Genomic DNA, 12162 nt, shown 5'->3' with positions numbered 1-12162 from the left:
GCATACTCAAAGGCTTTCAAATTTCAATAACTCTAGCTAGTTATAATTCATTTCCTAACTTGGCACAACAATGCAACATTTCTTATTCTTCAGAATTCTGCATTTTTAGAATTTCTGCACTCTGCTCATTCCCTTCCATTTCTTGAATTCTTTTAACACAAAAGCTAAGCTTTACAGTAGAAATCTGGTCCAAGAAAATTGGTACACTAGCGAACTCCAACAGCAGCCTCAGATTTCTGGTTCTATCCAAAAAGACCAATTAATATTCTAATACATTCCTGCACAGCAGAAATGTTCAGAATTGAGCATGTCTTTCAAGAAATCAGAACTAGGACTCAATTAGCATTAAAGTGATTGGAGCTTCAATTTACAACAATCCTAATTAGAAACAACATCAACACTTGGTAAAGAAGTCAAGTCCTGCTCCAGCAATTCATTATCAGCAGAATGTTTTCCAGGTTAAGTACCAACACTTTCATTTCTTGCAGCCTCAAAGTTTTGCACACAAAAGAACACAAAACTTGACACATTAAAGACTTAGTTGATACATTCTGGAACTTCCAAAAATCCAGAATCTAATCCAGTTTAGAATCTGCAGCTTCAATTTTGCTAAGCGTCTCTTGAACAACTGAGTGTATTCACTAAAATGGCAAATTCCAGAATCTGAGTTCTGCTTTTTATCCAAATCTTGATGCTTGCAAAGCTGCAGCCACCAGCTAGCACTTCAAAAGTCCAGAATTCAAATCTTAAGTTTCAGAACAGCATTTCAAAATCCATTGGCACTAAATAGTTTCATTTCTAACCTTCTTGCTTTCAGTTTCCTGCAGATTCATGTTCTGCATCTTCAAATTTCTAAAACTCACCACTTAAAGAGATCATGGATTCTTAACATAACATATCGCAATTCTAGAATCCAAGTTTTGTACTGAATTTGTCTCCCTTTCTGTTTTTACAACCTCTTAAACTTTCTGTAGATTTTGATCAGTTTCAGAACTGACTCTGATTTCTGTATTTATTTTTCAATCCTTTAATGTTGGCACAATGCATGTGTTTTCTTGAAGCAGATACAAACATTACTGATTTGTCAATATTCAAGATGTGCCATTACAATCTGTATTCTGCAATAATCCAGTAGACCCTTGCACCTTGTACTTAGATCTTTTCCTGCATCTAACCAGAGTTAACTAGATTCAGAATTCTAGATGTGCAGGTTTCCAGATTTTCAACTATTAAAACTTGAATACCATTTGTCAATGAGTAAATCAAACTCTTCTTCAACTGAATAGCTATCCAATAACCTTGATACAATGTGCCCTCAACTTAATACTCAACCTTTGTGTTACTAAATTCAGCTTCTATCCTTCTGTATTTCCAATTCCTATATACCTTGATTTTATTGTCTAAAACATGCTAGCTTCCTGGAAGTAAACATAACAAATAACATTGAATTGATAATAGCATCAGTTGATGGAATTGCTGTCAATGGCACACATCAGCCTTCATTTCTGCTTCTACAATTGAAGAGCTTCTGCTTACTTTCATTATCTCTGCATTTCCTCTGGACGAAAATATCTTGACTGCTAATTCTTTTAAGTCTTACTCCTACATCAGTCCCTTTTCAGGTTGGTTATTCAACTTTTCAACTTCTATTTCTATTAAACTTTGGAATCAAAGCTTCACAAGATTAACCTTATCCCTTCTTAGATTTGAAGTCACTCATATCCAGTATCCTGCTATTTTCAGTCACTTCTCACTGATTTGCAAAAGCTAATTATGCTATACTTGATTCAATTCTGTGTTACAACAGTCCCAAATCTATTTTATTTTAAACCAAGTTGTAAAAACATTACTGCATTTTAAATCCAGCCTTATTAGCATAATTCCAAAAACAGATTCCTGAACATCTTAAGACTTCACAGGTCAGTCAAAGTGTCATCAAACTTGTTTCCACCAGCACACTGTATTCAACTACTTCCTCAATGAATTAAAATGTAAGCAATACTAAGTTGATACATAATTGTAAACTTCTGCTACTGCCCACAGCAGTGTGCAGGTTTGCCTTTCCTGCATTCCTGAGTATCCTCATCTTAGATGATCTCTCATGTCCCCTTTCATTTCCTCAACACTCAAGAATCAATTGAAACCAAATACATTTCAACTCCACTGAACAGCTCTCAGCCTTTGAAATCCTGCATAGTTACTAAATCTGAAACTCCCATCATAAACTGATCTACTTTCTAGCTCAGATTCATGTACAACCTTTTCACAATTGTTCCTCATTTACTCCTAGATCTTGGCACACCATTACTGTTGCATCTTCCTCTTACTGTAGCTTCATGTTTCTAGTTTACATGTTGAATGAACTTAGGTTGATACCTCAATTTATAGCTTCATCTAGTAAAATTCAAAATTTGGAATCTTAGCAATTTCTAGCTTAAGTCCTATAAAATCAGGCTCATTCACAGATACCATTGGGATTGAATTGCTATAAGCTTGAATTCTAACTGTTGCTGTTCAGAAATATCATATGAAATTGGCATCAAGATTCAAGCTCCTGCTCCTTTTTAGCTGTATCATATGTTAATCTCTCTGGATTTTTCCAGCAGCACAAACAACTTGACTAAAACTCTTCACCCTTCCAATTCCCTCTTTAAGCCGAGCTACAATTAGAAACTTAAAAAAGAACTTCAAATTTAGCTTAAAATACTACACATTGTATCAAGTTTCAATAATCAAAACCATGTGTGGACTCCCATATCTCTCAACCATCCCTTATCTTCGAAGTTTCTGAGCATAAGTTAATTCTCCCCCACACTGTAAACTTCTATCCATCTTGTAAATCTAACTTATCAAGAATTCAACCAACACTCTCAATACAAACATGACAAATTTACAAGAATGTTTCAAGATAATCAAAGGTTACAACACTAGATGAGAATGTTTCAAGAAAATTTTGAAGAGAAAAATTAGAATTTATGATGAAACAAGAATGACAAATTTCCTTAATTTCCATGCACACATATGCTATTGTGACTTTGAAAAGAAGCTAAGCAAGTTCTAGAGTTTAATTGCTATGAGTGCATGTCACACAAAGAAAATAATAGTGTATAGGCTTTAAGTGGTCCTCTCTAGGTATTTTTTTATGCAATCAAGCTTCATTAATCAAATTGGAATCCACCACCAAATTAACCAATATCATGCAAGAAAAGCATCCAATCATGTCACATGACCTAAATTGATGATCAAATTTAAGAAACTTTTACCATCTTAAAAGCATTGCCAAACAATTCCATAGAGACTTTTATTAAAAATTACATGCTATGTAAACAAAATGCAAAGTGCAATGTATGGAAACAAAATGCAAAATGTAAAAACAAAGTGCAAACGCGAAGTATAAAACTAAAGAAATGTAGTAAGCAAAAATAAAAACAAGGAACAAACTCCCCTTGATTCCGGGCGGTTGAAGAAGATTAAGAAGAAGAAGCCACGCCGGAAGTGGAGTATCCTTGGTTGCAATCAACTTCTTTTTATTTACCCTTTTTCCTTCAAAAGTTCTTTCTGGAGGTCTAAGGTGGTTCAGTTCAAGCATCCACTCCAGGAGCTTGCATTCTCCTACAACATCATTAAAATACAATCCCTTCCACTCACATAAGGGATAAAAAGAAAATAGGAGAACATTAGTGTGGGTAGAAAATATATCAATCAATGAATCACAACTAATAAAGTCAACAATTGGTACCTCAATTAAATTTTCTGAAAAATCACAAGACATACTCACCTTGTCATCTTGAAATGTACCTAGAGTAGTGATTGTTACCTCCTCTTCATCTAGTAATGGTTCAAACTCCAGTTCTGGAGAATGTACATCCTCATGTAGTGATTCTTGGGTGCTTGGCTCCATAGCACAAGTCCCTACATTTACATCTTCAATTCTTGGTGATTCTTGAGGTAATGCTTCCAGTAAGCATTCCCCTACACTTAAATCATCTTCAAAAACATGTTCAGAACCTGAATCACTATCAACATCTTCAACAACAATATTAGTAGAATAAGAAATTTGCATAATTACATTATTATCACAAAAAATACTAGAAAAATCATGTGAAGTAATGGGAGTAGGGTCATGCCTGACAGAATCGCTACTTTCCATCTCTCCACTGGAGTTTTGTGCTTACAGCTGATTGATGGATGATGCAATTTGATCTAATTGTAATTGTATGTTCTGTATCCTTGAGAATTGCTGTTCTTGATGCTCACTCATTTGTTGCATAATCTCTCTGAGTTTCCATGTCAACTCATCCATCTGAGGAACATTTTGTTGAAAAGGTTGTGGTATAAAATTTGTTGAAACTTCTTGAAACCCATATGAATTCTGGTAAACTGGATATGACTCAACAAATTATCCTTGTGTACTTTCATACTCAAGCTGAAAATACTGATTCTCCATTCCCCCTCTAAAATTTTGAAAATATGGATCCATGCTAAAGAAATCTCCTGTTCTTACACTACACACTAACAAACAAAATTAGAAGATTCAAGAGCATAAAGTTTCAATAACATGATAATATGAATAGTAAAAAGTATTTAACAATTTAAGAATAAGCCCACATGAAAATACAAAAAGAATAAACAATCATATCCATCAAGATGCTAACCAAATAAAATCATCCAATGCTCAATCTAAAATAAACACACACTACTGATTATTCCCCGGCAACGACACCAAAATTTGGTATTGGCCATTTTGCATGTCACAAGGCGCTCCAAATTAATTAAAATTGAAACTCATTAAAATTTAAACAAGTGTTGTAGTAACGAATCCCAAGTCGTATTTTTCCAAAGATAACTAGTAAATGTATACATATCCTAGAATTGATTCAAATTGAATTCCCTCGTAAACAAGATTCGTTAGGCTTTTCCACTTGATTCACATTACAAATTGAACTTATCTAATTAAATCAAGGATAGAATCAAAGTAGGTTCATTCTCTTCGAAACATAATCCAATCCCTTTTCACCAAGTTAGCATCAACTAAATTCAAATTCACAATTCAATAACAAAAGATACATGACTAGAACAGAAATATCTTTCACTCAAGTCTTTAACCTAATTCAATTTTGCACAAACTAAAATAACTTCTAATTCGTAATCACACTCAAAGGTCACCCAATTAATTTATAACTCAAGCTTGCATTAAGAAGTTCACAGAATTCTTTCTCCATTTAAATTCAATCTCAGTGATAAAGAACAAGATTTTCCCAATTCCAGAATCGAATCTAACATAAACTTATAGGGTTTCATATGGAAGATTTAAACTAGAAAGTGATTTATTCATGTAGCCAAAACAAGATCCGCATTACATTTGTTCATAGAGTTCAGATAGCACATTCTAGAAAATCAGAAACAATTTGCAACTACACTAAATAGCTGAACAGGGGGTTGAAATGCAAAAATCTAAAGGAATCGGATTGCAAGTAAGAAAACAGAAATAGGATTGTAACAAAATTGAAACAACGATGAAATTGCAAGGTAAAGGAAATCAGATCTAAAGATCTGAGCAAGTTTGAGACAATTCAAAGACAAAGAATAAAGAAAACTAAAACCCTAAACGTTCCACAAACCATAGATCCTTGCCGCAAGCTTCTTCTCCCTACTGTCACTACAGAATTGTCGTTAAGAACGCCCTTCGGCAATTGGCTTTGAATCTTGAGCTCCCACTAGTCCATCCGGATGTTCATAGCCTCAGAGAACGCCCTTCTAGCTCACACCCGAGTGGAGTCTTCAACGCACAAGAAGAACAAAGGCTAAATCTGGAATTCTCTTCACTCGATTGGCTGATCAAATCCACTCAAGTGCAGGAGATGGAATGAGGATGGAATGAAACCAGGGCTACTGGGAACGCCTCTCGAGCTCCGGTGGCTAGTGTAGATCGCAGATAAGGGGAACACCTCTCGAATCTGGATCGTAAATCTAGAATCAGAAATCAAACACACGGACTGGGGAACGCCCTCTGCTGCTCTCTGTACTCTCAGACGATGATCGCTGGAGCTCAGGAATCGCCGCTGGTGAAGAACGCTAACTCTCGGATCTGGAATGGAGAACGGGAGCTGCGGTGTTGCGGTGGAGAAGAAGACACAACTGTAGCAGAAAATCACGAACCGAGCTCAGAGTTCACTGTAGCTTCTCGCGGAATTTAAACCTCTCCTCATCTAATCGGATGGTCCAGATTGTTTCTGGCTTGATCAATGGATGGATGAACTCCGATCTGGATCAAAACCCTTGGATCTTCATCTATGACTATGATGTGCTTCCTCATAGCTCAGATGGACCAGATCCTTAACGGATGGCTCAGATCTCTCTAATCTTCAATGGACGGTCCAAAACACTCCAAGGCTTGATCAACTTGATTAGATCTTGATTTGAGCCCAAGTGTGACCTGATCTAATCGGGTTCACAACCCTTTTGATGCTTACAAAATAATAATCGAATATTAGCATCAAATACCATGATATTTTGTTGGTCCCTGTGGGTGTTTTGATGTGATCAACCAAGTTGGTTAGGTCCTGCTTTGTGTTTGATCCCTGTGTCTGAGTGTGCAGGAGCTTAGGAGGGCAGGAAGTCGAGCAGAAGACGCAGCTAGCGAGAAGGACGACACGAGAAGGGAGCCGATGGCTCGGTGCGTCCGAAGGACGAGAGAGCTGTAAAAGAGTACTCCGGTGGATGAGAAGAACGTGTGCGACGTTCGAGGGACGAGAAGCCGGACGGAAGCCTACTCGAGGAGAAGGCAAGAAATTGGGTTCGGGTGAGCCCTATTTCAGTTGGCCGGAATCACCCAAAAGAACGGAACTTCGGAAGACGAAGCAAAGAAGCAAGCAAGCTGGAAAAAGCTGCCAGCCAGCTTGGAGGCGCCTCCAGCTTGAAGGCGCCTTCAATGCCTGTTGGAGGCACCTCGAACCTGGTAGAACTGAACGTTGAGCTGTTTGGATAAAGTTTTATCCCCTCTCTCATTGGAGGCGCCTTGGACCTTGTTGGAGGTGCCTTGGACCCTCGGGATAGACTTTTCAGGAGCTATATAAAGACCCCTGGAGCTAGGAAATAAACAACAACTCAAGCAATCAACTCTGTAGTCATTCCTAGTATCTAGTGAGTGTTTTAAGTGTGTAAAAAGGCTTCTCCGCCTACAGTGAAGGAGACTCTGCTAGTGTGATCTTCGACTGCCTTGGATTAACAACCGTCTTCGTTGTAACCAAGTTAAAATTCTGTCTCTTTTTATTTCTGCTTTTAATTTTATTATAGTTACTTTATTTTTGAGTTGAAAGATCCGAGGAGGATAGTTTTAATCTGTGCAGGCAATTCACCCCCTCTTGCCGGCCTCCGCTGCACCAATAATTGGTATCAAAGCCAGACCGCCTCAGAAGGACTAACCGTCGACTGAAGCACAACGATCAAGACAATGGCCGGAGTGAATATTCATCCCCCGAAGTTCGACGGAGACTTCGCGACATGGAAACGCCGAATGGAGGTATTCTTTAAAACCAACTTCGATGTTTTACTAACTATGAAATATGGTTTTGAAGTTCCGAAAGACAAAGAAGAGCATCAGTGGAGCAAGAAGAAGTAGGCCGAGTTTGTCGTCAACGGAAAGGCAGAATTCCACCTGCTGAGCATGCTGCCACCACAAGAGGTAAGTCGAATTGGAAGCTATGACTCTGCGAAAGACCTCTGGGAAAAATTCTTGGAGCTTCACGAAGGTACCTCGGAAGCTAAGCTAGTGAGGCGCGGCATCCTCCGGACCCAGTTATCGAACCTTCGGATGAACCAAGGAGAGAAGGTAGCGCAACTCCAAGCAAGGATCAAAGAGCTAATCACGCAACTAACCAATCTTGGAGAAGAAGTAACGAATCGGGACTCTATCCGGTACGCGCTCAACGCCTTCCCCAGAACTCCAGAATGGGCCTCGTTAGTAGATGCGTACTACATCTCTAAGGACTTCGAGGTAAGTACTTTAGAAATTTTATTTTCAACTTTTGAACTTCATGAATCTCGAGTTGCAGAGCCCAGTGGAGTAGTGAAGACTAGTCAGAACATTGCCCTAAAGACAAGATCAAATGATTCTGACTCCGAGGCCTCGATCGACCAATCGGAAGCTGCACTATTGGTTAGACGCTTCAATAAATTTTTTAATACTAACAAATTTAGATCGCAGAAGCATGAGCGAAAAAGGAGAACGGTTCGTTGCTACAACTACAACGAAGAAGGGCACATCAAGGATGACTACCTGAAATTAAAGAGCAAGCAGAAAGAAAAGGAAAGGGTCAAGTACAAGAAACCAGAATCCTCCAAGCACAAGAACCTGAAGGCCACTTGGTCAGACTCGTCGTCTTCCGAATCAGACATCGAAGCCTTCTCGGGGTTAGCGCTAATGGCTAACCATCAGATAGAAGAAGAGTCAAGCTCAGAGATGAGCATAGATGAAGGGGGAGGAACATCAGAAGAGGAAAGCTGCAGTGAAGGGGGAGCCTCACCAAGTCAGGTAAGTAAGGTACGTAATCTAACCCCGACTCAGTCTTTTCGCTTTATTAAGTCTCTTTCTAAAGACTTATTCAAATTAGAAAAAGAAAATACTGAATTGAAAATGAAATTAGCAAAAGCATGTCCACTTGAGATGTACGATAATCTAAAATCAGAAAATGATAGTCTAAAATTAGAAATTAAGAATTTAAAAACTGATGCATGCTTAAATAGATTTCCAAAATCAAAAGTTAGAATTTATAGAAAATTGAATTGGTACATTAGAAACCATCAGGGTCAACTTAGAAGAGTGCCCAAGAACTATGTACCCCCTAAATTTTTGAATAACTCTGTAGGAAGGAACCTCTATTGGGTTCCGAAATCTGTGCTAAATTAATTTATTTAATTAAAAGCTTACAGTAAGAAAATTAAACTTTAAGTTTCTTTATGGAAGTTTTGTCTAAGAAAGTGGTTGTTGCTCCAATAACTAAGAAGGCCAAGTGCCTCGCCACGACCTGGAAGCCGAAATATCGAAATAAAAATGTTTAATTAACTTTCTGATAAAAACATTAAAATTAGAATTAAATAATACTTTGAAAAGTTTTTAAACATTTCCTTAGAAATTTATTTTTTTTAATTATCTAGAAAAATGTCTCTTGAAAGTTTTACTTAGAATTTTTTTTTAAAAAAAATCAAAAAATCAATTTTTTTGACTTAGAAATTATTTTGAACAAATTATTTTAGTTAGAATTCTTTTGTAACTTAGAAATTTTACTTAGAATTTTTTTAACAAAATTCCAAAAATTTCATTTTACTTAGAATTTTTTTTTAATTTCTATTTTTGAAAATTCTATAAATTCAGTTTACTTAGACATTTTTTCATCTTAAATTAGAAATTTTTCTAACTTAAAAATTTTTTTGCTAAAATTTTTTTTCTATTACCCCGTTTTTGCTGTGATCAAAGGGGGAGAGAAAGGTACAAATTTAGAAAAGTACATGTTTAGGGGGAGAGAATTTTTGTAAATTAAAAATATTTTTTCTGGTTAACTCTTAATTTAGTAGTTGTAATTTTATTTATTGCAAACTGATGCTTAATATGTTAGTTTAGTAATTTTCTTTTAAAATTACTTTTCTATCTATTTTAACCCTAACTTGAACTTGGGTTAATACACATCCAAAAGAGGGAGATTGTTAGTCCCCGTGGGTGTTTTGATGTGATCAACCAAGTTGGTTAGGTCCTGCTTTGTGTTTGATCCCTATGTCTGAGTGTGCAGGTGCTTAGGAGCGCAGGAAGTCGAGCGGAAGACGCGGCTAGCGAGAAGGATGGCACGAGAAGGGAGCCAACGGGCTCGGTGCGTGCGCAGCGTTCGAGGGACGAGAAGCCGGACGAAAGCCTGCTCGAGGAGAAGGCCAGAAATTGGGTTTGAGTGAGCCCTATTTCGGTTGGCCAGAATCATCCAAAAGAACGGAACTTCGGAAGACGAAGCAAAGAAGCAAGTAAATTGGAAAAAGCTGCCAGCCAGCTTGGAGGCGCCTCCATCAAGCTTGGAGGCGCCTCCAGCTTGAAGGCGCCTTCAATGCATGTTGGAGGCGCCTCGGACCTGGCAGAAGTGAACGTTGAGCTGTTTGGATAAAGTTTTTCCCCTCTCTCATTAGAGGCGCCTTGGACCTTGTTGGAGGTGCCTTGGACCCTCGGGATAGACTTTCCAAGAGCTATATAAAGGCCCCTGGAGCTAGGAAATAAACAACTCAAGCAATCAACTCTGTAGTCATTCCTAGTAACTAGTGAGCATTTTAAGTGTGTAAAAAGGCTTCTCCCCCTACAGTGAAGGAGACTCTGCTAGTGCGATCTTTGACTGCCTTGGATTAACAACCGTCTTGGTTGTAACCAAGTTAAAATTCTGTCTCTTTTTATTTCTGCTTTTAATTTTATTATAGTTACTTTATTTTTGAGTTGAAAGATCCGAGGAGGGTAGTTTTAATCTATGCAGGCAATTCACCCTCCTCTTGTTGGCCTCCGCTGCACCTACATATTTTACTAATTTGCAATTAAGTTTAAGATCACATGCAATTATGAAATACGATGTAAAATGTGAGATTAGGCTATGAATAGACCATTAAAAACATGCATTATGAATCAAAATAATATAGTAAAATCATGGTTATCACTTGCCTTCTTCAGCATATGATCATAATCGCGAGGTGGCTTCCGGATGAGCGAGCGGAAGAAGTCACCGTCGGTAAACCCTTGGGTACTGAAGGCATGCATCATGGTTTCGGAGGAGACTGTGGGGATGCCCATTGTCGCCTGGTTGAAGCGTTGAATGTTGGCTCGAAGGGTCTCTCTCGGCCCTTGCTTCATAGAAAACAGGCTGATACTTGTTTTCTGGTAACGTCTGCTGCTAGCGAAATGGTGGAGGAAGACCATTTGGAAGTCCTTGAAGCTTTTGATCTATTCGTCTGGCAGCCTCCGGAACAGCGTTGTGTCGAGCCTGATAACGTCGTAAGGAAGACCCTGCATTTGACTCCATCCATGTATTGATGAAGAGTTGCGACATTGTCGAACTTACCCAAATGGTCGTCCGGGTCCGTTGATCCATTATACTCCCCGATCGCCAGAGGAGTATAATGCTTGGGTAGCGTATCCTACAAAATTGCCTCAGAGAATTGGCAGTTGATCCGCTCGGGCGACAAATCGGCTCGGGGAGCTTTCCCCTTCCTTGCATCCCGAGCTGGAGCTTCATCTGACGAAGATCCTTGGTCTTGATGAGCTTGTGCAATTTCTGAGGGTGTCTGGAACAGAGCCCTATGAAACGGTATCGGGGTGGGCTGCACATCAACCTAAGTGTCGGTCGGACCTTTGTTTTGTCTCTGGTCAGTCCTCGTGCATCGCTCGGCCTCCCGACGCTGAAGTCGCTTGCTGTGCCATTCGTTCGGCTAATGCCTTTTGCTGCTGCTGCTCCACGATTTTCGCTGCCCGTGCCTGGATGAGCGCATCGTCCTCTTGAGAGAGCGTCATGGTGTGAGGTCTTCCAGCTTCCTCCATCTTCTACTAGACTCGGATTCAGGTGCATTCTCATAGACGGCTCCAATTTGATCCTGTCCGAGTGCTGAGTCGATGGTCGCTGGGGATGTAGCGCTCTCGTTGACTCGTCGTGGCCCTCTAAGTGACGTAGACCTCCGGCGAGAACCTGCAAGCACAAAACCGAGCCGGGAAGGGGTTCCCGGCGACGGCCCTCCGACGCTCAAGTCAGCTCCTGGCGGTAAGAAATCGAAAGAGAATGACGAGGACTGTAGCTACAGTAATGAATAGTGCATACCTCAGTTGGAGTCTGGGGGTCTTTATATAGGGCTCCCCAGAGGCGTGTGCATGCTTCTCGAGACGTACACAGTTATCAAAGCATACCTGGAATGGGTGTGTTAAGAAAGTGCGCCTGGTTCCATACCTTAACAGCACGAGCATATCTCTGACGTGACAGTGGAAACTTCCACCGTACAATTCTCTACTGCTAACCATGCCTCCTGTCGACGGCACTGGTCCCTAGGAAGATATTGGTGCCTGCTCCCCTTGTCCCTCACTGGGTCGAGCGGATGGGCCATTCGGCCAGACACCCTCCTTGGGCTGAGCGGAGGCCCCCTTGGCTATGCCAG

This window comes from Zingiber officinale, chromosome 2B (genome assembly GCF_018446385.1).
Source record: "Zingiber officinale cultivar Zhangliang chromosome 2B, Zo_v1.1, whole genome shotgun sequence".
Taxonomy (NCBI): domain Eukaryota; kingdom Viridiplantae; phylum Streptophyta; class Magnoliopsida; order Zingiberales; family Zingiberaceae; genus Zingiber; species Zingiber officinale.
Note: the sequence above shows the minus strand (reverse complement) of the source record.